This window comes from Ambystoma mexicanum, chromosome 4p (genome assembly GCF_040938575.1).
Source record: "Ambystoma mexicanum isolate Mex_15411 chromosome 4p, UKY_AmexF1_1, whole genome shotgun sequence".
Taxonomy (NCBI): Eukaryota; Metazoa; Chordata; class Amphibia; order Caudata; family Ambystomatidae; genus Ambystoma; species Ambystoma mexicanum.
The window spans coordinates 349,254,239-349,281,601 of NC_090927.1; positions in this window are offsets into that span (position 1 = coordinate 349,254,239).

Sequence of the window (27,363 nt, forward strand, 5' to 3'; positions counted from 1 at the left end):
ACATCGGGAGTTACATACGGGGATTTTTGGGTTCAGAAGTCATGCAAATGAGAATGAGTACTGAAAGGGATTGGTCAGGAAAGTTTAGTGGGTGTGTTGTGCCAGAAGAGAGTTTCTCATATACTGTTTTTGCTGTGAGAACAACAGATAGCTATGTCTGTGTTTTTTAGGAAAAAGATTGTATGGATTTTGGGAGATTCATGGATATATTGGTTGAAGGTGCATGCAGAAAGTTGTGGAGTAGCTGTAGATCTTGGATTCCCACATGTGGAAGTACACTGGCATGGAGTACGTGGAATGAAGTGGTTGAACATGCTACCTCTCTGTGCTACTTTGGAGACAGAGCAACATCCAGACATAATTGTAATTCATTGTGGAGGGAACAGTTTAGGACATGTGACTGGAATTTGTTTGCAATTTGCTATGAAAGAAGGACTTGGGAAGGTTATGGACATGTTTCCTAATTCTCAAGTGATATTTTCACGGATTGCGCAGAGACAAATATAGCTTTGTTCTTCTTCATTTGGTCCACAAATGGAAAAAGCAAGGCACAATGTTAATAAAGCTGTTTGTGGCTTTCTAAAAGATTTTGGCATGTCTTCTTTTCACAATGAAAATATTCTGTTTCGTAGTACAAACATTTTTCGCAGAGATGGAGTCCATCTTACTTATGGTGGCAATCAGATTTTTCTGAGAAATGTACAAAATGCATTTCAACCTTTTTTGGAATTACAACATCCATTTTGAAGTAGGTGTTAAGCATTTATAATTTTTGACTTACAAACACCTCCCAAAGGCTCTTTTCAGAGCCACCACTTCCTCCCAGAGAAAATTGCAATGTTTGTGATAGGGTAGCAACCCAATTTTTTAAATGTTTGCGAACTGTCCGCGGACTTATAAAAAATACAAAGGGCCCTGCTTCATTTATTTTCACTTCTATTTTTTAACTGTGAAATGCAGCTCTGAAAAGAGCCTTATTTTTTTTTTGATTTTTGATATTTTGTATTTTTTTTGGTTTTTTATACACGACACACTAGGAGAGGTGAGGAAAGGAAGGTAAAGGGGGGACACCAACCACAGGGATAAGAAAGGGCGAGCTGAGAGAGGAAGATGTAGAGTGGGTTTTATTTGGGTAGTGAGCAGATCTTCTTGTGCTCTGAGACGATAGTCTCAAAAGCACTACAAAGTCGTTCCCCCCTACAGAGTACTGTGTCACAGTACATACATACAACTGTGACCCTCGAAAGGTAGGGGTCATCAGCATTCTGTATGGTCTGTGAGGCAGCTTGAGGAAGACGCTGTCCCACAGAGGTGGTCCTTGTGGTGACAGGATCAGAAACAGAGGATGAAGTAGAGGAAATCAACCTGCTACGTTCTTCTCAAGGTACAACCCTGCAAATAGCCCCAGAGTGAAATGACCTCATATGTCGCTTCATAGTAGTGGTCTCAAAGCTGTACTTACCGTGCTTCCCGCGACTGAGTTTCAGTTTGCACTCATTGCAGGTAACACGGTTCGCACGAGCCTTAGGACCATTCCCATGAATGGTAAATAACCGCCACACCCAAGACTCACGCCTAGTGCGGGTAGTAGGGATTTCCTCTACCTCATTCTCATCATCCTCTTCTTCCTCCTCTGCATCCTCACTCCTGTTCCCCTCTTCAGGCCCTTGGGGAGGTGGTGGTGGTGGAGGGGGTGGGGGTGGTGCTGAAGCAGGTGCAGCACCAGGTGGCAGTAGTTCAGCCATGGATGCCATCTCGATGATGGTGTAATCTGCAGGTGGCAGCAAAAATCGATGTGTTCTGAAGAATAGCCAGAAACACAATGAAAATAAGCTCTAGGGCGTGGTCTTTTATAGGGGTGCTTGTGCGCGGTCCACGGACATGCACGCTGTCCACGGACAGACCGAACACAAAAAAAAGTTTGAAAAGTTTCAAAAGGTATGTAGAAACTTAGGATTACTATGTGGGACTTGTGCCATGGTGAGATTTTATTGAAAAATATTATGGATTAATTGAAAATGTACTTTTAAATTGTTCGGGGACACGAACAGTGTCCGCATTCAGAACACGCAATCAGCGTGGCCGCGGTCATATGATCCGTTCGTGAACAAGTCCGCGAAGGAAGCGCATGTCCGCAGGACACCAAATGCACGGAGATTGGTTAGCGCATGCGCGTTGATGTTCTACGGACACTGTTCGGGTCCTGAAGTAATTAAAAATGCATCACACGTGAAACAAACATTTCAGGACACTGCGTGTGTTCTTAGAACAGTTTAAACTTGCTAGCGAACAGTAAGGACAGATATAGTGTTCTTCAGGACACTTGCAATTTCGTTTATGTACGAACATTTCAGGACACCAATTGTGTTCTTAGTACAGTTTCAACTTGCTAGCAAACAGTACGGACAAGTATAGTGTTCTTTAAGACACCTCCATTTTCGTTTAATTACGAACAATTCAGGACACCGCGTGTGTTCTTAGAAAAGTTTGAACTTGCTAGCGAACACTACGAACAGGTATAGTGTTCTTCAGGACAACTCCATTTTCGTTTACGTACGAACATTTCAGGACACCAATTGTGTTCTTAGAATAGTTTAAACTTGATAGCAAACACTACGGACATATATAGTGTTCTTTAGGACACTTTAATTTTTTTTTTACGAACATTTCAGGACACCGCGTGTGTTCTTAGAATAGTTTCATCTTGCTAGCGAACACTACGAACAGGTATAGTGTTCTTCAGGATACCTCCATTTTCGTTTACGTACGAACATTTCAGGACACCAATTGTGTTCTTATAACAGTTTTAACTTGATAGCGAACACTACGGACAGATATAGTGTTCTTTGGGACACTTTAATTTTTTTTTTTACGAACATTTCAGGACACTGCGTGTGTTCTTAGAACAGTTTGAACTTGCTAGCGAACAGTACGAACAGTTATAGTGTTCTTCAGGACACTTCCATTTTCGTTTATTTAAGAACATTTCAGAACACCTGCACTGTCCGCGGACACCTACATTGTTTTTTAAAAAAAAAAAAAATGAAACTATTTACGACACAATATAAAAATTAAACTTTATTTAACATATATCAATAATTTATGACAGAGAAGGTGAGGCAGAAACAGAAACAAAAACAGGAGAATTAGGGGTTTCAACATGATTGTTATTAGGTGAAGAAGGGATGGAAGTCTCATCAAAACGTTTTGGATTATGGAGAGGGTTTGGGGATAATTGACTGGGATATGGTGAGGAGGGACAAGTACATGTGGAGCAAACGAGGTTTTTAGTTTATAATGATTTTCCACAAAAGTTTTCAAATTATTAAAATGAGTCAACAATAAATCCATTTTTTCTACTATACTGTGAAAAGTGTTATTCATAACAGGTTTTTCTGAAGTATTTTCTATTTTGGTATGCTCTGTACAAAAATATATATATATATATATATGTTAAATGTATACAAAATAATAATAATTAAATGGTTTATATTATAAAGTGTTTACCATTAGTTTCACTATCTTGTGACATTTCTTCATGTGGGAAATGTTCCTCTAGCCATTCCAGAGTACTAGACATTTCTGTGAGAAAAAAAAAAGATAACATATTTTTTTATCTAATACAGAAAGTTTATAAATATATGAATAAAATGTCATCTTTGATGGCCTGGGTGTTAGGCTTAGCAGTGCACGGTGGTGGCGCGAGTTATGGTTGCTTAGTTTACCATAACTGGCGAATTTCAAGGGTTTTTCGGTTTTACTTGGAACCATAACGTCCCTTTACCAAAGTTTTTTCACTGAATTTGAAAGGTTTTTAGCAGTGCAACTTAACCATAACGTCCCTTTAACAAAATGTTTTCACTGAATTTGAAAGGTTTTTAGCAGCGCAACTTAACCATAATGTCCCTTTAACAAAGTTTTTTCACTGAATTTCATAGTTTTTTAGTAGCACAACTTAACAATAATGACTTTGACTTTATATACATGTCATATGGAATTGACTAGATCTCTTCTTATGAACTTGATGTCCGCGAACTTATTTAATGTTCGCAGACATGTTCGGAGAACAGTACCACTACCTAAAAACTGTGGGGGGGGGTGGGGGTGTGTGTTTGATTGTTATATCATAATATAGGAACATTTAACAAATTCAAAAAGCAGCACACAAACACATTATATATAGTAATACATAAGAAATGTAACCCATATATGTAACACACTAACCATTCATTTAAATACAATATGTTCTGAAATGGAATATACCACAAGAAGATAAATTGGCTTCCAACATAATTACCTCACAGACACAACAGAACTGAGAACAAGAATATATATATATATATATGTTCACACAAAAAAACTTTGTTAAGGGGACGTTATGGTTAAGTTGCAGTACTAAAAACCTGTGTAGTTCACTAAAAACACTTTATAAACATGTCAGTATGGTTCAAAGTAAAACCGAAAACCCCCTGAAATTCGCTAGTTATGGTAGGCTAAACATCCATACCTGCCCGCACTACTGTGCTCTGCTAACACTAACACCCAGGACATGAAAGATGGCATCACAAATGTCATTAATTAGAAAACTTAGGATGCCAGTCTGACTGAAATATTATTCAAAAAATATTTTAACCCATGCGCACTAATTGGTAGTTGTACAGTGAACACGAACTTGCATTTAAACGTATTTCTTTGGAGACATGAAAACTACACTTTTTCAGTTTGTGCTCTCACATTCCATCCCACCCTCTTTAAAGGTCATCTTCTGAAGTAGTATTTTCAAAAGTGTGACAAGTGCAATGCTGTCTTGTTTTGTATGTGTTTCTGGCGATGTCCGCGAACACCAAAACAATAATCAAAGATAGCGGGGGGACCGAAGAAAGCTGACATACGTAATGTTATTACATTATTTTTCCTATGTGTGTGGTATTGATTAGTATGCCGCCATGGGTGTGACATGCTGTGGTGGTTGTGGCCAGGGCCTAGAGTCTTGGATGCATGGCCGTAGGCCGTAGACCAAAGGTCATACTTCCAAGACTGCACTGCAAGTAGCACTGACCCTGCTTGATCCTCTATCCCCGATCATAGGACACTGCATTGAACTGGTCAAAACTGGCTGCACATCCAGGCTCCAGCATCTTCGACATTGATTTGACCAATGAACTGACCATAGTGGCCCTCACAATCCACAGCCCCTTGAGCGCTTCATCGAACCGATTATGAAGACCAATGCATCCAGTCACCTGCATCTGATCAGTCGAACTGACCGTCAAAGCCTCCCAGTGGCCCTCGCAACATGCACCTCTTCCAGCATCGCCTTCAAACTGCAAAAGTTCCTGTTTGACCCCGGCTCACCGCTGCACCCCATCTAGAACAACACGACTGATGCACTCAAACAACGTTAAACCGCACAAACAGCACCACGCAGCCTGGTTTGTAGTCATCAAACTGCCTAGAACCGCAGACATGTATTATTGCCGGCTTATTGCCCTCTTAGTCCACCTTTGGACCCAAGAGACTGGTTAGGTTATCTTTAAACCCTTTTTGCACACAAAAACATATTCCTTTAAATAACATTGTGTTTTTACTTGCCTTCCACCCTTAATTCATTACTCAGAGTACTGCATCTTGCTATCTTTGCTTACTCTGCAATATTTCCTGAGGGGTGTTTTTTTTTAGTGATTTTCTATTTGGCCATCTTTTCAGATGGTTTGTTTAATTAAAATATATATATTTTTTATAGAACCTTCATTGGACATTCCCTTTCTTTTGGACTGTTGTACTATTGCTGTTTGGGTTGCTAATGGATAACATTCACGCCCCTCTTGAGTGTAGAGCCTTACCTCGGCTCAAGTTACTGCTAAAAAAAGCAAAGTAGGTATATTTCTTAACTGGGCCTGTTTTAACTTAACGATTGAGGTCACTCTTGTTTCCTAGCATTTTTAGGGCTGAGTAGGTGCTTTAGCCAGTACTCACCCTTGTACTTCTAAAGGGGAGACGTGATTTAATCACACCACATCTGAGAAGGGAGGGCTGGAACAGTAGAATTAACATCTGTCATTACAGCTCCTTTGGAGCACACACAACACACCCTCTCTCTAGTTCCTACCATATTCCCCCCAACAGAGGAATGCAAAAGTCTTATCAAAATCAGGGCCCCTGTATTCTCAATCAGTTTTTTCTGCTGTCTGATGTACTTATAGTGGTAATGATAATAGTAATAATAATAATGATAAAAACACATTTGTCTAAACCGTTTGATACCAAATTCCTCCTACTTCTAAGAGCTATAAAAACAGTTGAGTCACTGTTATACTTTAATGATTTAACAACCTCAGAATGATACACAGCTGAGTGGGTCATGGCAGGATTCGACCTTGCAAACAGGTTTTGACTGGTCTATGGGTCTGTGGGATGTATTGACCCACTCCGCTGTGCTATGCGAGATCACTCTGATACTTATGGTGCAAGAAGCAGCAACAATGGCGGCAAAACGCTGGTGCGTGCCAGAAACCTATGAAACCTCGTGTTTGAACACACAAAATGATGGATGCACAACCTGCCACCCATGGTGCATATGTGGTGGGATAGAGCACACACTGCAGAAAATGTGCCAGTGGGCTCCATGACCAGCAAACAGAGTGCAGAGAGAGAAGCAGCGCTTTGCAAATTAAACTCAAAAATGTGCTGTAAATCACATTTGCTTTGTTGCTAAAAATTCCCAAATGCCTATACACACACTTCTTAAACATTAAAAATCTTGCTTGGTGCTAAAATTCATGTAATTTTAGGAAGCATTTCAAACATACAAAGTCCTAAATGTTAAGAGCAAAACATTTCTTCAGAAAAACTGGATTGTCTGTAAACTGACAGCCCCTGTCAAAATCTGTGTGCAGTACCCTGGGCTACCTGTGAATGACAGCTGTCAGAAGGGCCCCTGATGAAACTTCAAAGTATTAAATTAAAAGTCTGCCGGATTAGCACACATAGAAGCATTGTTGCTAAAAGGAATACAGATCTTAGTTGTGTTTTTGATCCCACAGATTGAAAGCTAAGAAAGAAATGTATTTATGTGATTTGATGCAACAAGTTTGGGTTTTTCTGGATGTTAATTAAGAATAAATTAGCCTGGCTGAGCTGCAACCCTTTGAAAGTGGGAGAACAGGTTTTCCTCTCAGCAGAAACTCACTGGGAAATTCTAATTGTGGGTTAGCCCAGACTTTTGTCCACAGAAAGAAAAGGAACAATGGCAGGGCTTCAGCCCAGGAAGCGGAGGTGTGAAAGGGTCGTAAACTGCTCCTGCAAGGAAATTCCCATGGGAGGGGGTTGCTCTGGTCTGCAAGGAGAGACAAATGGGCGGACCATTTGCTGTTAATCATGAACAATGAACAATCTGTAAACACTCATAACTTATGATTCGAAGTGATGAAAAATGTACCAAGGATATATCTGTTAGTCTAATTTTTGGCTGCACATTTTAAGAGGCGGTAGAACTGTGTTACATGTTCTGGGCAGGAATGGGAATATATGTGGTTTTATGTGAACTGTGTTAATACTAGAATTGGGAAACTTTACACACATATCCCTATTGTAAACACAAACATTTGTGGAAAGTTGCAGAAAGATTGAAAATTGTGTTCATGGTGAAAAGGACAACATTCTGTAGAAAAGGGAAACACGATCCCACAGCTGAGGGATTTTGAGTAACAGATGCTAAATAAAATATGGAATGCTTGTGTGTGATTTTTGTAGAAGTGACCAATGTAGAAATATGTATTTAGGATAAAATCCTATTTTGACATTAGTGGCGGAGGGGAGGTTTCTAAGGACTGTAAAGCTAAACCATAAATGTGACATCATCCGGCCTTGATTCAATCACTCAGTTGCAAGGCGGAGATGAGGTTTTGATCCAATCCCAGCTCACAGGGGCAAGCTTAGTCAAGCCGGCCCATTCACCCACTTTGTGATGTCATTTGAAAGGATAAATAGAGACAGCTGACAACACAAAGGGACTCACTGATTCACTCAGTTTCCTGATTCTGACGAAGCACTCTGATCCAGCATTCTACATCCAACTTTGACATCCTTCCAGATCCAGATGCCAAGACTCTTGAAAAGCAGTACACAACTATTGATTTCAGCAAGGCCTAAAATGTTTCAACTCATTCTTGCAACCCAGTGAAGCGCTGTGGTGTGAGAAGGCCTTTTGAACTAGTATCCCGAAATTCTCTGGCGTGCTACCACAAGGCTTGCCTGAGGAACTCGCTATCCAGCTGATTGAAATATTCACAAACAAGAAGGGCAGATACTGTGCAAATCCGGGGACCGGCCTAGCTGATCCAGTCGCATGCTTGATGTGCTGTCCCTCCTAGACCAGATCCAATCCATGACCTGAACTGACGGTCCAATTTAATAACTTATTCTGAGAGTATTAATAGGAAGAACAGTGACCCATAATATATCTGCATTGTATGATCCCAATCTCAAACCCATTGCTAGAGCTATCTTTGCGCTTACCTTTTTTTTAATCTGTGTTCCTATACCCTAACTTCTTATTGATTGATTAAGAAAAGTAATTCCCAAGCCAAATGGAAACTAGAGTATCACATGTTAATTGTTATGAGCGGCCGTGGATGACCTTCCTGAGTGGCATTTTCCTTTTTGTAGTCCTTAATATAGTATAAGAAAACCTATCTGTCATTCTTAAACTTGAATTTCTGTTTTCCATTCTCGCGCCTATTTTACAAAAACACCTTCTACTAAAACCTCTATAACTTCCTCAGTTTTTATTATAGATGCGAAATTTCAACTCCTACTTATACCTAACATCCTTAGCTATTCATTGAACGGCAGTGCAAAACAGTCTGATTCACCCGTTATAGCGAATATCGCGCAAGGAAAGGTTTGCCGCGAAATGAAATCCTGAAAAGTTTTTACATGTGTGAAATAGCTTTAAATTGCTTCCCACTTGGGCTTTGAGATTTTAAATGTTTTCTTTTTACTAAATCATTGTTTGTGATTGTGTGCAACTGTTCAAAGCTGCTCCCATAGGAAATTATAATAATGTAAGTATTTTTGACCACATTTGGTGTTTTTGCCCAGTCGATTTCAAAGACAATTTTCAAAGCCATCCTGACAGTTGAAAAGTCAATTCTGTTTTTCTCTTGTGTTTGAAGGGGGGAGGTGGGAGTGACATTCTGTTTGATTTGTGCTATTCCTGAATACCTGCTCTCTCCTCACATCTATTTAATTGCCTATTGGGGGTTTGAGAGGTGTTTTTGCACAGTCGATTTCAAAGAAAATTTTCAAAGCCATTCTGACAGTTGAAAAGTCAATTCTGTTTTTCTCTTGTGTTTGAAGGGGGGAGGTGGGATTGACATTCTGTTTGATTTGTGCTATTCCTGAATACCTGCTCTCTCCTCACATCTATTTAATTGCCTATTTGGGGGGTTGAGAGGTGTTGCAGGGGGATCCCTTAACCATAGTGCCATCTCTACCAAACCAAGTCAAAAGTATTCTTTTCTGTGCTGCATTTGTTTTTGTGCTCAGTACTTGATTCCTAGTGTATTAAAGGTACTATTCAGTGTTCTGTCACCCCATTGGTGATTGTTCTATATCTATTAAAATGTATTGTGATTAAAATTCTAAATAAATAAATAAATATTTACCTTTGCAAACCAGCCTGATTGCTGGTTCAGTGTGACCAAGGGGTCTCAGGAGAAGGGTGTGATATGAGTGGTATATCGTTTGGAATATTGAACTTATAGATAAAAATATATAAGGGTTTCATTTGTGCACTAATTGCTGGGTGTCACTTGGGTGTGTGCCGGATTGAAATCACTTACAGCTTGGGGACTCAGTTCCGGGATCCGAAATTTGAAATCACTTACATCTTGGGGGCTCAGTGCCGGGATCCGGAATTTGACATACCACTTGTGACAGTCTAACACAGAGTACATACACCTTGTTGTGTTACCATACTGTGCTACACTGTATAAGCACCCCTCAAAAGAAACAATCAAAGGAGTTGGGCCTGTTTGCAAAAGTAAAAGAACCCTCAGATAAGTCAGAAGGAAATTCATATTTCCGGAATGGGGACCCCAATGGAAATTAATATTGCTAGGGAACACCTCCTGCACAAATTGTTTGTCAGGGTGAATGGCCAGAACAGGACGAACAGCTATGGCTGCAGGGAATAAAACAACAAATCACTGAAATCAACCTTGATAACTGGCAGGACAAGGGCCCATTACATCAAGCACTTAGCGAAGTGTATATGACCTCTAAAATAAAAGAGGAGCAGTGCAAAATTACCAAAATAGCGGCCTACATGTACCTCCACATAGGAGTCATACAGGAAAAGTACGGAGACCATGTAGATTTGACCAAGAGGCAAGGGGAAGCACTGCAGAAAGTCCAGAGCAATCTGTACTCTGGAGAGCAAAGGCTCCAGGATAGCAAAGAATCTGAAACAGAGGCTAGGCAACATGCCACCAAGCTCCAAGAAGATCTGGCTCTCTTACTGCAAAAGAATGCAGAGCAAGATGCCCAGGTACAGACACTGCAAAAAGAGTGTCAAGAAAGTCTGGATTCTCTACAACAGAGTCAACAAAAGCTGGAGCAGCAATTACATGTTAACAGAGTCTGTGCAGAACAGTTAGGTGTCTTACAAGACCGCATAGACAAATTAAAAGTGGAAAATAATAAATTAATTATTAAAGACTTAGAATCCCAAGCAGAGTTTGATGAGGAGCGCCAGAAATCTGGGGCACTTAAAAAGCAGAGGGACGACCTTGCTGCACAGAGGGGCACTCTAAGTCATAAGAGGGACGCCTTAGGCCAGGAAGTCAGCCACTTAAAAACAAAGTTGGAGGAAAGTAAGATGGCCCTTCAGGAATTTGGTGAATTCAAAACTGATTATGAAAAACTAATAGAGCACACCAGGCAGGTGGAGGATGCTTTGGCAAGGAACGATCAGACCAATAAGGACCAAACTCAGGAGGTGAGTCTCCTGAAGCAAAATTTGGCCCAGTATTCCCAAACCAGGCAGGAAGCACAGAGAGACAATGAGGGTCTCTGTCAACAGAAAGACAGGCTCCGCAAACAGATAGCCATGCAAGAACAAATCATAGAGACCAGTAAGGCCTTAATAGAGGAACAAAAGGGTCAGATTTTGGCATGTTATCAGGGAATAGCTGAAAGAGATGAGGTAAGATGGGAAAGAGAAACCCCTGAGCATAACCTCAGGACCCCTGGCATCAGTGACTTTAATCCCTTCAGTTCCCTGGACTTTGTTAACCTCATGTCCACTGGCTCATATGAACCAAGGGCCACGGGATGGTAGACTTCAACACAATGGGAAATATTGGACTGTCAGATCAGTGCCTCCCAGAAATTAATGGGCGGGCATCTATGTACAGCTTCCCAAATATTAGGGCCAGCCTCTTTGATCAGGGAGACTCCAGTGAGGGGAGGGTCAGAAAACTGGATCCTCGAAAATATCACCTACCAAGGGATCAGATACAAAGGCCCACAAAGAGCATCTTCCCAGCTAGGACAGTGGGGGCTGGGGGTACTCAGCCAATCCTGGAAGCAAAGGAGAGTCAGAAGACTCTTCTGAGTGCCACAGGTTTCAAGAGACTAGGCCTCCACATTCTGCCAGCCATTCCCAGCCTTCAGAATCAGGGAGAGCCTAGAGGATCAGACAGCCACCTCTGGTAGCCTTGCCTCTGCCTCTGAGTCAGAGGATGAGTGGACAAGGGTAACCAAAACTAAAAAGGCCAACAAGATTAGGAGGGCCCTACTGAAAGATCCCCTGAAACAAATCAAGGCGATTAGGAGCGTCATAACGCCCTACCATAAAAATGCCAAATATTCAGTTTGGGAGCACCTCGAATTGTTTGAGCAAATGATGGAGATGTTCCACCTGAAGGACAGCCAAAGCTGTATTCAGTATGTCAAGTGGACATTTTCACCTGAATACTCCAGCTTCTTTGTGGGGCTGGAGGATTAGAACCATTCAAGATGGTCCACCTATAGGGCGGCCGTCTTAAAGCATTTTTCAATACACAGAAACCCTCAAGAGGACCACAAGGCGGCCTACAATCTGCAATGTGGGGAAGGCCAGGCCCCACAAGAATTTGTCCAAGAGCTGAAATGTGCCTTTTCGCAGACTACCAGGAGGGTGCGCACAGACAGTAGGGAATTTATCAATACCTTTTTTCATGCCCTCCCTAAATACATTATGACCCAGCTGGTGAGGGACTTTCATGAGAAAAGATCACTAGACTGGGTCATTGAACAAGCAACTTGCATTTACGAAGTGCAGAAACCAGTCAAAAATAAAAGTGCCAATAAAAGCCCAAAACCAACCAACAACACTGCTGCTGCTAAGGTGGCGGAGGTGAAGGTTGCCCCCATTTTAGATCTGGAGATTGGGGGGCCTAAAAATATTCCTGCACAAAATCCCACTCACCAAAGACCCAGGAGGTCCTCGGGCCAATCCCGAACAGGGAGTCAGGGAGGTAACCCCACAAATGGGATCCCTAACTTCCCTGACTACATCAGCCCCCGTTACAAGGGCAACAGACCGATCCTGGACTATGGTTAGACTCCCCCAGCCCAAGGTAGGGGGATCCAACCAGACAGCCAACCCAGGAAACTTTCCTCCTCACTTTCCCCAGGAAGGCAGTAATCCCCCAAATGCCGGGTTGTGTTTCTTTCCCCGGTACCCGCCAAACATCAACCCCTAAAACAACCCCTCTTTCTTTACCCACTTTCCTGAGCCCAGACAGCCCTATCCGGGAGAGGGGAGGCCAAGGGTGGAGGGGTACCAAAACTATCCTAACCAAAGGTATTATGGGCGAAGGGACAGTTACCCTTCACGTGGTCAACCAAGGGTAGACCAGAGAACCCCGTACCAGCCAGAGCGGGTGTCCCAGCTGGAGCGCCAGGTCCAGAACTTGGCACAGGATCTGTGTCGCATGTTGAGGGCGCAGCAAAACCCTCAAATGAACATGGCGACTCAGAACTCCTCAAATCAAGGGTCTGGTGCTCCAGAGCAATGACGGGGAGAGAACCCTGACAACCCGCCGGTTCCCAGGGAGGAAGCACATGGGTAAAGGGGTGTAAAGCCTTAGAGGAAGCTTCCTTCCACACTTGTGAAAAGCCCCTGAAAACCCAGGAACTGGAACCAGAATCTCCTGCCCCTGAAAATCTGCCACCTAAGGAACAGAGGGCGGGTAGGAGAAATAAAGAGCCTAAAAGGACCCATTTTGTGGAGGAGGTTCAAATCTTCCAATTTGAAGGAGGGGTCCTCAAAAGGATCTTCTCCTTCAGGGATGTGGGAACTCCTCCCAAAGAAAAATGGGTCCCAAGAAATCCTGATCAAGACTAGGTAGATGTGGGGACCAAGTATAAACCGCCCACTATTGAACCCCAGAACGACCAGCAAGAAAATCACCTTGTTCAAATCAATTCTGGTGACTGCCTCCAGAAAGGGGGGGGCAGCCCAGAATCAGAACCAGGGGAGCCCAAAACTCCCCCCATATCCAACTGTCCTGTTTTTCTTTCAGATCCCCAAGCTCCCACACAGGATCATGCCCAAACCTATTCTGGGGACTGCCTCCAAAAAGGGGGCGGTGGCCCAGAACCAGAGGAAGAAGAGTCCCTAGCTCCCCAGAGCCATTCTGAGGACTGTCTCCAGAAAGGGGGGGACAGCCCCGAATCAGAATGGGAGGAGCCCGAGACTCCTCAAATCACTGAGTATGAAACTGTGTGCTCAGATTCCCAAACCATCCAACTCCATTCTGGGGACCGCCTCCTAGAAGGGGGGAGCAACCCAGAACCAGCCCAAGAGGAATCTCAAACCTCACCAACGACTTCTGTTGACTGCCTCCAGAAAGGGAGGGGGGTCAGCCCAGAAACAGAACAGAACAAGGGGAGCCTGAGACTCCCCAAACAGCGGTGTGTCACATTTTTGTGCTAGATTCTTCAACTCCAACACCGTCTCTTGACCCAACTATCCCGGTGTCAGAGTCAGAAATTAATAAATTGACCACCAAGCTTATTTAGAGCACCCATTACCTTTGCCCCTTGGAGGAGAAGGAAGGTAGATTCTACGCCTCCATTCAGGTGCAAGGGCAATGTGCAATTCCAGCCCTGGTGGACAATGGATCCCAAGCAACTTTGCTGTCAAAGGGGATCTTTGAGCAGCTAAATTCGGGAAGGGGGGAGAAATACCAAATTCCTCTCACCCCTCTTCCTGGACAGCTCCAGAACTTTGATGGGAAGGAAATTCCTGTTGAAGGGTCTGCAGAGCTGGAAATTAAAATTGGGCGACACAAAATGAAGCACCAGGTCCTAGTTGTGGTGCCAGAGGGAACCCACAGTCTATTAGGGAATGACATCCTCCACAGGCTGTCTCCCCTCATAGATTGTGTAAACAAGGTCCTCTGGACCGAGACTCACAGGCCAATCAAATTAAAACAAAGTGTCAACCAGGTAAGTCTAAATGGCACATGCCACATGGTTGAACAAAAACCGGACCAAATCAGGTTCAAAACAATGACACACCCAACGTAACCGTCATAGCCATGGGACCACCAAACAGTGATGAGAACTTTGCTCCATTTCTGCAAATCAGCCTCCCTTCCAGTCTCAAGTGGCATTCCAGCCTGGAGGGAGATACATTGAAATTTTATACTAATGTACAATCCGAAAATCCCAAGTCTATAGCCAAAATTGATATCAAACCAGCACAAAACTTAGCTGGCATTCTGAAAAAGGGTGAACAGCTCTTCATCCCGATTCAGTTAAATGACGGGAAGGAGTCTGTCCTCGCCCAAGTTGACTTGAATAGCGAAGAAAGCTTCATCAACGAAGCATTATTCAAAAAACTCCCAAAAGACCAGACCCTACCCGCCGTAGAGTCAGTGCAGCAATGGGGACGGGACCTGGAAGCGCCCCGCTCCAAACATCCTCTGCTTAGTAATTGTATGATCAAAATGTCTAGGGATGACAAAAGCATAATACATACTTGTTGGGTTGTGCGAGGTGTTCCTTCCGGCTTTTATATGAGCCGTGACCTCCTTAACCAACTTGAGATTAATTTGGACCCTAGTCATTGCCAAGCCCGGTTCCAACTGGAGAGTAAATCTCAGGGCCCTAGCAAACCTGAAGGAAGCCTTCCGGTCAGCACTAGTGTTACGGTAGGAAATGGAATTCCAGAAATGGAGGAGAGGTGGCCATCCCAGGCCTCACCTACAGAATCCACCTGTCAAGACCAGTAGTAAACATAGATGGGGAATATTGCCAATTGTAACCAATGCAAGTGTCTTTTCCATACCTATGCTATGTTCTGTTTTTTAGCATTGAATTAAGAATCATCCCAAGAATCATCAGGGAGGACCACTCGGGGACCAGGAGGAAAGACCCAAGGAACCCGGAGTGCCGCTCCATACTCCCAACCAGAACCAGCGAGGAGAGCGCATCGCCTAAAACACTGATGTGAGAAGCAACTGAGTTTCTCCACATAGACAGTAAAGAACATCCCAATCTCCCGACTTCCCATTGACGGGAGGCCAAAACCAAGTCGGGAGGGGGGGCTCTGTGGGATGTATTGACCCACTCCGCTGTGCTACGCGGCATCACTCTGATACTTATAGAACACACAAAAAGATGGATGCACAACCTGCCACCCATGGTGCATATGTGGTGGGATACACACTCTGCAGAAAATGTGCTAGTGTGCTCCATGACCAGCAAACTGAGTGCAGAGAGAGAAGCAGCGCTTTGCAAATGAAACTCACAAATGTGTCTGTTAATCACTTTAGCTTTGTTGCTAAAAATTCCCAAATGCCTATACACAACACTTCTTAAACATTAAAAATCTTGCTTGGTGCTAAAATGCATGTAATCTTAGAAGCATTGCAGACATACAAAGTCCGAAATGTCAAGAGCAAAACATTTCTTCAGAAAAACTGGATTGTCTGTAAACTGACAGCCCCTGTCAAAATCTGTGTGCAGTACCCTGGGCTACCTGTGAATTACAGCTGTCAGAAGGGCCCCTGATGAAACTTCAAAGTATTTAATTAAAGGTCTGCTGGATTAGCACACGTAGAAGGATTGTTGCTAAAAGGAATACAGATCTTAGTTGTGTTTTTGATCCCACAGATTGAAAGCTAATAAAGAAATGTATTTATGTGATTTGATGCAACAAGTTTGGGTTTTGCTGGATGTTAATTAAGAATAAATTAGCCTGGTTGAGCTGCAACCCTTTGAAAGTGGGAGAACAGTTTTTCCTCTCAGCAGAAACTCACTGGGAAATCCTAATTGTGGGTTAGCCCAGACTTTTGTCTACAGAAAGAGAAGGAACAATGGCAGGGCTTCAGCCGAGGAAACGGATGTGTGAAAGGGTCGTAAACCGCTCCTGCAAGGAAATCCCCAAGGGAGGGGGTTGCTCTGGGACTGCAAGGAGAGACAAATGGGCGGACCATTTGCTGTTAAGCATGAACAATGAACAATCTGTAAAGACTCATAACTTATGATTCAAAGTGATGAAAACTGTACCAAGGACATATCTGTTAGTCTAATTTTTGGCTGCACGTTTTAAGAGGCAGTAGAACTGTGTAACATGTTCTGGGCAGGAATGGCAATAGATGTGGTTTTATGTGAACTGTGTTAATACTAGAATTGGGAAACTTTACACACATATCCCTATTGTAAACACACACATTTGTGGAAAGTTGCAGAAAGTTTGAAAATTGTGTTCATGGTGAAAAGGACAACATTCTGAAGAAAAGGCAAACAAGATCCCACAGCTGTGGGATTTTGAGGAGCAGATGCTACATAAAATATGGAATCCTTGTGTGTGATTTTTGTAGAAGTGACCAATGTAGAAATATGTATTTAGGATAAAATCCGATTTTGACACTAGTGGTGGAGGGGAGGTTTCTAAGGACTGTAAAGCTAAACCATGAATGTGACATCATCCGGCCTTGATCCAATCACTTAGTTGCAAGGCGGAGATGACATTTTGATCCAATCCCAGCTCAGAGGAGCAAGCTTAGTCAAGCCGGCCCATACACCCATTTTGTGATGTCATTTGAAAGGATACATAGAGACAGCTGACAACACAAAGGGACTCACTGATTCACTCAGTTTCCTGATTCTGACGAAGCACTCTGATCCAGCATTCTACATCCAGCTTTGACATCCTTCCAGATCCAGATGCCAAGACTCTTGAAAAGCAGTACAGAACTATTGATTTCAGCAAGGCCTAAAATCTTTAAACTCATTCTTGCAACCCAGTGAAGCGATGTGGTGTGAGAAGGCCTTTTGAACTAATATCCTGAAATTCTCTGGCGTGCTACCACAAGGCTTGAAATATTCACAAACAAGAAGGGCAGATACTGTGCAAATCTGGAGACCGGCCTAGCTGATCCAGCCCCGCGCCTGATGTGCTATCCCTTCTAGACCATATCCAATCCATGACCAGAAATGACGGTCCAATTTAATAACTTATTCTGTGAGTATTAATAGGAAGAACAGTGACCCATAATATATCTGCATTGTGTAATCCCAATCTCAAACCCATACCAGCTTTAATTGGACCATAGGACCATAGGATTGCTAGAACTATCTTTGTGCTGACCTTTCTTTAATCTGTGTTCCTAAACCCTAACTTCTTATTGATTGATTAAGAAAAGTAATACCCAAACCAAACGGAAACTAGAGTATCACACATGAGTTGTTATGAGCGGCCGTGAATGACCTTCCTGTGTGGCATTCTCCTTTTTGTAGTCCTTAATATAGCATATGAAAACCTATCTGTCATTTTTAAACCTGAATTTCTGTTTTCCATTCTTGCGCCTATTTTTCAAAAACGTCTTCTACTAAAACCTAAAACCTCTATAACTCCCTCAGTTTTTAGAACTGTGAATCTAGATAGAAGCGAAATTTCAACTCCTACTTGTACCTAACATCCTTAGCTATCTATAGAACAGCAGTGCAAAACAGTGCGATTCACTCGTTATAGCGAATATCGCACAAGGAAAAGTTTGCCGCAAATTGAAATCCTGAAAGGTTTTTACACGTGTGAAATAGCTTTAAATGGCTTCCCACCTGGACGTTAAGATTTTAAATGTTTTCTTTTTACTAAATCATTGTTTGTGATTGTGTGCAACTGTTCAAAGCCGCTCGCATTGGAAATTATAATAATTTAAGTACTTTTGACCACATTTGGGGGGGTCTCAGGAGAAGGGTGTGATTTGAGTGGTATATCGTTCAGGATATTGAACTTATAAATAAGGGTTTCATTTGTTCACTACATGCTGGGTGTGACTTGGGTGTGTGCCGGATTGAAATTACTTACAGGGCAATAGGGCAATGCCCAAATTGCAGGTCCAATGTGCTAGTGTGGCCCAGGTTTTGGGTCAAACTCGGCCAGTGTTTTGGCCAAAGTGGGCCACTTTGATTAGTTACTTCACTATGCATCTAGTGAACATTTCTGGGTGGCTCAGTTTGTGGCAAGGCATTGTTCCTCATACAATTCCACAGTGTTTCACCAATCTGCACCAAATTTTGCATAGTTACCTGTGCAAAACCCCTGGACAATACTGGCTACATGACATTTGGACACCCAACCCCATTCCCTGGATTTCAGCACACGTCAACATTTGTTTGCGGGTTTGTGTCTTGTTGAAGTCTTGTTCCTTATACAATTCCACACTGTTTCACCAATCTGTACTAGATTTTACATAGTTACCTTTTGGGACCCTCTGGACATTACTGGATACATGACATGTGGCCACCCCACCCCGTCCCCCAGATTTCAGCACAAGTCAAAATGTGTTTGTGGGTTTGTGGCTTGGCAAAGCGTTGTTCCTTATAAAATTCCACACTGTTTCACCAATCTGAACCAAGCTTTGCATAGTTACCTGTTAGGACCCTCCGAACAAGACTGACTACATAACATTTGGACACCCCACCCCTTTCGCTGAAGTTCAGCACCTTCACACATGAGGCAGTTGCTTGAAATCGGCAAAACATCAATGTGGTCGTAGAAGGACCGACCTCGACATGAGGAACAAAACTCAAGGTCCCATGAAACCACATTTCAAGGCCCAGGGATGCATGGTTTCTGAGATATTTGGGGCGCAATGCACCGCAGCGACCTGCACCATGCATGGATGAGGCGACAGGTGGGGAGAGAGAGCACAGAAGGTCCCAGTATGCAGCAGCACACTAACTCTCGCCTGGCCCCAACATCTGTTCTGCGGTATGTCAGCCAGCCACATGCACCCATTCTCAGTGCAGTTTACTTCAGAGTGTAAAGCACATCAAGCGATAAGCGAACAGCAACCTACATGATCAATGAATTTCAAAAATTGATGAGAGTGTTTTAATGTCTGTCTACAGACCCCGTCAAAGTACAGGTACTTTTGCTACTATGCGTTATAATGCAGAATTTGTAGCCATCTGACTAAAAAACTCCCCCTTGGGTACTACTCCAACAGTCTATCACAAGAGGAATGAATTGCTATATGCTTTGGTGGGCCACTTTTTCATTGGTGCCTGAGCCAGTTGTATGCCCCAGTCCGATCCTGCCTGCGAAGTGCAGCCAGGCCCAATGTCCCCCACTCGTGAGCAGGCTACGCGTAAAAGGTTGATGTTCTTATTAATGTTCCTCTTTTGTTTCTTATTTCTTCACTCTAGAGTCAAGCCCATTTTCGTTAGAAATAAAATAGCTTTGGTTTTTTGACGAAAGGGGTCTGATTGTAAGCTGACTGGAAACATGGAAGAACATATGCTCACATTGAAGTCAAAAGTAAACGTTATCATTTTATATCATAACGAGTCAACACATCTTTGCTTGAAACTAAAATACACAGTAGCAGAGCGTTATATTTGCTATTAATAATGTCAGTCTCTTTGGCTGTAGCATTGTAAAAACCAGCTAAAGATATTCCACAGCTCTAGGGTGCGACATTCGGCAAGCAGGCCTGAGGGTTCCATGTAATAATGTTGCCACAAAAATCTCGCCATGCAAAAATATTGCCGAAAAATGACTGTTTTTGGTGACGACATTATTGCATGGAACATGCGGGGACACCCCCGAAACACCCACATTTTTTTTTCTTTTATTTATTTATTTTGCCCTGTCCCCATATATATGGTCACCCAAATAATATCGCCACGACATTTTCCCGGCGATATTATTTACGGCGACCATATATATGGCGATATTATTACCCGATACCCGCCTGAGAGCCTGCCGCCATTTCTTTACAAATATTACATTTATGATAGAGTTACTCGGAACATCAAAGTCAATTCTTCCGGCTTTGCTCATAAAACTAAGTGCAATCATTGCAGACGGTTTAGTGGGATCCCAGCCCGTCAAATTGAAGAAATGCGCAGGGCTCTGTTCATCATAAAGGTTAAAAGTCAGACACGGCCTGCTGGGGTGAATGCGTGTGTGTGGTATTCTGCTGCTCGCACGCGAGCCTCGCCGAGGGGAAGAGGGAGGGAGAGCTCGGGAGGAACACTCCTGGGTTTCATCCTTACTGACTCATTCAATCAATCACGTACCGTGTGCGCGTTAGGGCGCGCTGTGTACGGGTTCACTGAAGACATCTCCAAGTCTAAAACGTGTGAATAATGTCTTCCCGCAAGGACACATCTCACAGAAAACGCTGTCTGCTTAGGAAGAACCCGGTATCTAATTTGTTCTAAATGTAAGCAAATATTTTGGCCAATGATAATATATAGAATTCTGGATGGATAGCTATCGATTACAGGGATATGTTCTACCAATGTTTTCACGCTGAATGACAAGCATGAAGGTATGTTTTCTTGCTTTTAGAAAATCATAAAATGTGGAATCAAGGCTCTGACTACTAGCTGTGGTAGTTGCCACCTCTCCAGCCAATCCGTTTCCCCATTGCTCTTCTCTGCGTTCCTACCTCTCTAGCCAATCAGCAAGCTTGGAACGAAGGTTGCAACCCCCTGGAAAGGCTACATTCTACAGGAGTACCAAGGTTAGGCTTCCCCTTTTCATCCTGCATAAGCTCTAATACCATTAGAGCCTTTAGCATCAAGCTCTGTTGTGCTTCAGGTGACCTTCTCCCTTGCTATAGGCCCTTGCCTGTGGGTCGGGACCACGAACTTGGGCGGTAATGACCTATGCCACACACTAATGTGGCTATAACCTTCCAGTAGACAATAAGATCAAAGTGTGACTTGCCTATGATGTGACTCAGAACTCTAAGGTGGAAGACGCCCGAAGTTGAATGCTACTCATCTAGCATGGTATGTTGTGTATGCCCCTTGTGCCCCTTTTCCACCCCTTGTGTTGGGCCAGCAGTGCAGCATTGCCTAGAGTGAAGACAGGTGGTGCAAGGGAACCGGATAAGCCAGGAAAACACTGATCTATGGTTAAAGCGCAATGACATACTAAGGTTGTTGCGGAAGGCTGCCACCCGAAGGCTGCTCCCCTGCAAGGTCGCTCTTTGCCAGTGTGTAACTTTTGAGGGGTGTTCCTAACCCCCATCCCTGCTGTGTGGAACTCCCTTCCTCCCTGCCCCCTCTCTCCATATCTCCAAGTTTCCCCGTTGGCCCATCTAGCTGCTCCCCCATTGGAACTCTGGAAGCCACCAGATGACGCACCACATGCTTTGCACATTGGCCCATGCACGATGCATCAGGCTTTATCCCGGAGGCCCCTGGGCCACAAACGAAAAACCGAAGTTGTCCTCTCCTACAGAAACCCAAAAAATAAAACATAAAAGCCTGGCAGAGAAAATGTCACATGCCCCTGCTGTGATATTGCAGTCGATTATGAATTCCGTAATCCTTTACCATGATGACATCACAGTAGGAGGATACATCATTTAGAAAGGGAAATAGCAGCTAATGGCTCCCTATGGAGGCAGTGAGCACAAGAATGTGTTAAAGCTGGAAGACAACCAAGACTACAATAATGAACTCTAATTGAACCTGGGGTTCTACAGTAAAAATGCTGATGACAACTTGTCAATTGTTGTGTGTAACACACCGTATATTCCTTCTTTCAGTCCCGTATTTAGCATTATTAGCACTAGGCGCAAGGGGAGCCAATCAGCTCCCTCAAAAGCCAGGCATGAACTTGCAGTTGTCTCTTCAGCCCCATCCTCTCCTGTGACCCCCTCTGCTGCCCGTACTCACCTGGACATCTAGACGCCTTTCGGTCTCCTTCTTCTTCTTAATTATTGGATGTGTGGCGGACCCACGCAGGCGCTTGCCCATCCTAAAGGATGATGTGCACCACCTTTCGGTCTCATTACGCCTCAATGGCACATGGACAGCAACAAGGGACTCTCTGCCAAGCCCCAGCAGACGGCGGCTCTCTTGCACATAGTAAACCTTCTCTTTATGCCACTTTATCAAAGGAACCCTTAAAGGCACTATTAGCAGGTTGTCCAACGTGCTGGGGTGCTAATAGCATTCATTCTTGTGCTCCCGGGCGGACATCGCTGAGCCTTGCCGAGGCCCTCACTACACTTGGAAATAACACGGCTCAGGTTGGCAGGCTGTTAACGGCCAAGTGCACCCTCGAAGGTGGTAACTAACACAATGATAATGCATACAATGAAATGCTCTTACCTGTACAGCTTCACTGCTTTTGGATTCACAGGGTTTTCCCTTTATGATAAAGTGAAAACTTTGGGCCTTGTTTTTGACTCGCAGTTGTATATGGCAGTGTATGTTCATTCAGTTGCGACCGACAAGTACCAGTTACTGTCCAAACATTTTCAAGCAGAATTCCCCTCTCCTTTGTGAGTCGCTCCTCTGCACTATAGCGACCCTTATTACTGGAGATAATGATTATTGGTATACTATCTATATGTGCTTATTCAGAGGTTGATGTTCTTACAAAATACTGCTGCTAGGTGTATTTTCCTAAAACTAAAAGCAATGTGTTTGGTGATGATTACATCGGCCACAAACTGGGTGAAATAGGGCAGGGGCTCTTCCTTATTATACGTGTCATCTCTTGGTTACGTAACTATGGAATTCTTATATCATGTTATGAAGCTTTTAGTCTGTGCCAAGTCACCACCATAGTGGTCTTAGTGTGCCAAGCTTGTCTGCTATTTAGCAGTATTGTGTCCCCTCTATGAATGACCAGATCTCAGTCTGAGAAGAGATGCAGGGGGTTAAAAAAGTGTACAGGAACGTGGGAAAAGTTTTTGGCCGACATCAGGAGGGGTGATGTAGCCTTGCAGAGGTATGTTTGTGATAGTAGTGTGTGTAGGTCCACGGGAGGGCTTTATGTCAGCACTTGAGAAGGGTGGTGCCTCCATGTGTTGTGTAAAGAATTGGTAGAACGATTGGCAATTTGCTCATAAAACCAGTTGAGGCCCAAAGTGATTAACTGCGAGACAGACTCCAAGTGTGCCCAAGCTACCCAGTAAGGAAAGAAGGTCTTCATCTGGATTGGGCTTATCCGGGTACCAGATCAGATCAAATCAGATTGCGGAAATATAGGTCCAGGCTGACATGCCTGGGAATGATCAAATACCACCCAGGTCATACTGTATAGCAGATGGATGCAATTGAATAACGTTCAAGGAAGGAAGGGTAATATTCTATGAGTTCTCTAAGGTATGTCACCCAGAGGCCCCTTCTAATGCAAATACCTCACACTCGTACTTAACTGCGTAGCTGCTGTAGGCACCCCATAGCTTAGCGCCCGGAAGCACCCAGAAGCACCCAGAAGCATAGGACAGTACAAGAACCCCAACACTCACCCCTAGCTGTGCAACTGCTGTGTGTGCCCTCTGTGTGACCAGAACAACAATGTGGGTTTCCCTTCCCTCTGTACCATGCTGCAGCAGCTAAGAGAGCTAAAATGGCAGCTGTGCAACACAATGAAGAAGCTTGGAACTTGCTGAACACTGAGCAAAATGGCTTCTGAGTACAGAGGATCGATCCTTTTGTCAATGTCTAGGTTACTGTGTGTGCCAGGACTCGAGCTGTGGAATTCTTCAGTTTATCCTGCCTCGTGTGTGCAGACATGCCTGCTGCAGGCATACATTTCCACCACAGCACTGAAGATCAGGAAGGGAATCTTTATTGCTGCAAGCCAGTGTACAACAGCAACATCAAAGTTCCCCTCAGCTCACTGGCTACAAACAACCAGGTCTGTTGTTGGGTCAAGAAGGTGACCTGAAGACACTTCTAAGTTAGGATCGTTTTCGGTAGGCTGGTTCCCCGCAGAAGGCTAAACTCTGAGGGCGCTGCCGAGCACCCATTGTTCCATGCCTGCAAGCATTGTGAGGATTCCTGGGTTGTTGTGGAGAATGAACCTCTCTAAGGGGTTGCTAGGCTCCTCTTGGAATAAGTTGCATATAAACCACACCTTTCAACCCCGTTTGAACCCCTGAGCTGCAGTTGCCTATTTAGGTAGGCAGATGGCATTGCAGAGTCTCGGGCAGTTTTCAGGCCAAGAATGGAGAAGAAGGGCTTGGAAACACACATGAATATATACTCCAGAAATTGATCCAGTTAGTTAACTCCATCTTTAAGGTCTACAACTCTGCCAAAGGCTTGATCTTGTTGCTGCTCTATTGGACAGAGCAATATGCCATTCTGCCCCTCGGGGGTAAAGGGACCGAGTCTCAATGCTTTGCTCACCAAACAGGACTCTCGCTTGTTGGTTCCGGTCATAACCAGATGACAATGGCTCACCAGCCCCTCCTAGCACCTGGGTAAGATATGTTAATACGCTGTTTTACTGCCATCAGAGGAAGTGAGAACAAAACAGGTTGTAGCCACTTACCTGCAGCAGGATAACAGTGTGTGAGGGACAAAAAACAGGTGGAATCGGGGCTACCTGGTCTCTATGGTCAAAACATAATTGAGCAAGAACACATTGTGCAGCCGGCCTCCCAATAAAACCGTTGGTTGCCTGACTCAATATGGTACACAGAGATACGGCATACTGTGTTAGAAGAATTGGCGGGAAGAGAGAGGCAAATTCGAGTAAAGGAGAGACATCCAGAAAGTCAACCTGAAGAGGAAGGAGGAAAGAAGTGGCGCACAGAGAAGAGTGATTTAAAAAAAAATAGAAAACACTTCATATTGAACAGCTTGCCTACAATGTAGTGCATTATAAAACATCAATACATACATGAAAAATAGACATAAAAAGAGGGTCACTTCAGATGATGCGTGGGATATGGACCTTAGCAGAGTTCTGCAGTGCTGTTCTTGCGGTACACTACACAGCGTTGTACAACCCCTCTCTCCTTGTTAACAGCAGAGGAGGTCCTCGCTTTGAACCTTTCTTGGGTAGCAGGATGCCTGCCCATTCAGATCTCAGCATCTCCCCCATCTCCCGTGTACTCGGCTGCCTGGGCCACTAGATAAGGATCATGAAGCAGATGGATATGGACAGCCAGTGTCAGGCCTCTCCTGGTAAACCCTCAAGTGTTTGTTTCCTGGGCTTCCACTGCCCTCTCCCAATGCTGCCGGCACCTCACATAGGTAGAACCTCTGGATCCAATCAATGTCTCCCTATGTCAATAAAGCCTCGCTCACCAGGATTACCCTCCTCTGGTGGCGGTGCAAAAGCTGGATCCAGGTAGATATTACCAGAGGCCTGCAGCTGCTGGAGGATACAGAGTAATTTAGCAATATGGAGAGATGGCCAGCAGAAGGCTCCTTTCCCACCCGAATCCTGGCAGCTCCTGAAGTCATATGGCTCCACTGGGAAAGGGGATGGGCTTGACTATATTAAACAAGCATTGGCAATGCCAATAGTTTACTTATGTTCTTTGCATGTTGCATTTACAGGCACATTTGTGCAAGGTGGAGAGTACAAAGTTTTGAAGGAGGATGTGATGAGGGGTGCAGAATGAGAATGGGAATAGAGCCAGGGAGGAAACCATTGATAGAGGGTGTTATTGATGATGAGCAAGAGGAAATATGAGCAAGAATGGGTCAGAGTGAGAGGGTCAGAAATGGAGAGTTCTATTCGGCCAGATTGTTTGGTGCATGACTTCCTGCCCAGGTCTTATGCGATATCATGATGTGCTGAGTAGTTATTAAACAGTACAAGCACATTTTCCAGTGCTTTCCCTGCTACTGTGCCGGATGCCTGGCAAGTGCAGCATATACATGAATCTGCGCATACATCACTATTCTTTTAGTAAATTAATTGAACATTGGGTTTGACAAAAAAATTACAACCACAGACAAAATGTTATACAAAAGTATTAATTGGAGAAAAAAGCAGAAATAAGAAGGGGCATAAAAGTATAATTTGAATTCTTTCCTCTAAGAATTTCTTAAAGTCTGCGACCTGTGGTGTGCAGGAGTTCTCAGAAAATCTATATGTTATTAAATGCCATTTCGGTGGGAGGGATGTTCCATTCTTTCTGCGGCGCATCTTGAAGGTTTACTTGTTGCTTATTTTGTGATGTGAAAGGTTTTTAGAGCGCCCAATGCATTTCCACCCCTGCAACCCTGCAAACACTGCTAGGATTATTATTTCAATGCTATTTCTCAGAGTTCAATTTGACAAACTGTATTAAGAGAATCAGTCGGTCAGAATGACCTTGCTCAAAACAAAATATAACCAAATGCTCAGAACAGGGTGTTAAAGGCACAGGGTGTTAAAATCGTGTTATTTTCGGAAAGGGATATTTCTGTTTGCACACAACGGTTTCTGCCACAATGGCTTACACAGTCTCCTTCTCAAGCCAGAAGTTGACAAATTGGCTTTAAGTTTTTAATTTCTTAAATAAAAAAAAAATAGAATGCTCGGTGTTCTGCCCAATAAGGTTGACAAACACTACAGCCTGTTTGGGAAAAAGGCAGCTGTCCAATGGCAACCCCGGATGCTTCAGCTCTGACCAAGTTATCCTATGGAATTACCGTATTTACTCAACCCCCTGATCTATCCGGCGTTCTTGATCAATCCAATCCTGTTCCCTCCCACCCCCTTCTTTACGTTTGTGATCATCAATCTCACGATTAAAATAGGACCCCATGCCTTCTAGTATTTGAAGATATGGGGCCTCATTACACGGACGGCGGTAAGGGTTAACGGTCACCGTTAATGGCAACGGTGTCCGTTAACCCTTACCGCCGTACTACGAGGTCCCTTTGCGGGTTGGAGGATTTAACGCCTGCTTCTTGCAGGCGTTAAAATCCAACCCACTAAGGGACCTCGGAGCTAATTACGGCACCGCAAAATTGCGGTGGCGTAATTAGCGCCTTCCCCAGTCCCATAGAGCCCTATGGGGCAGAAATGGGAATGGGGAAGGGCAATGGCGGAAAGGGGATTTACCGCCCCTCCAACCTTGGAATGGGGCG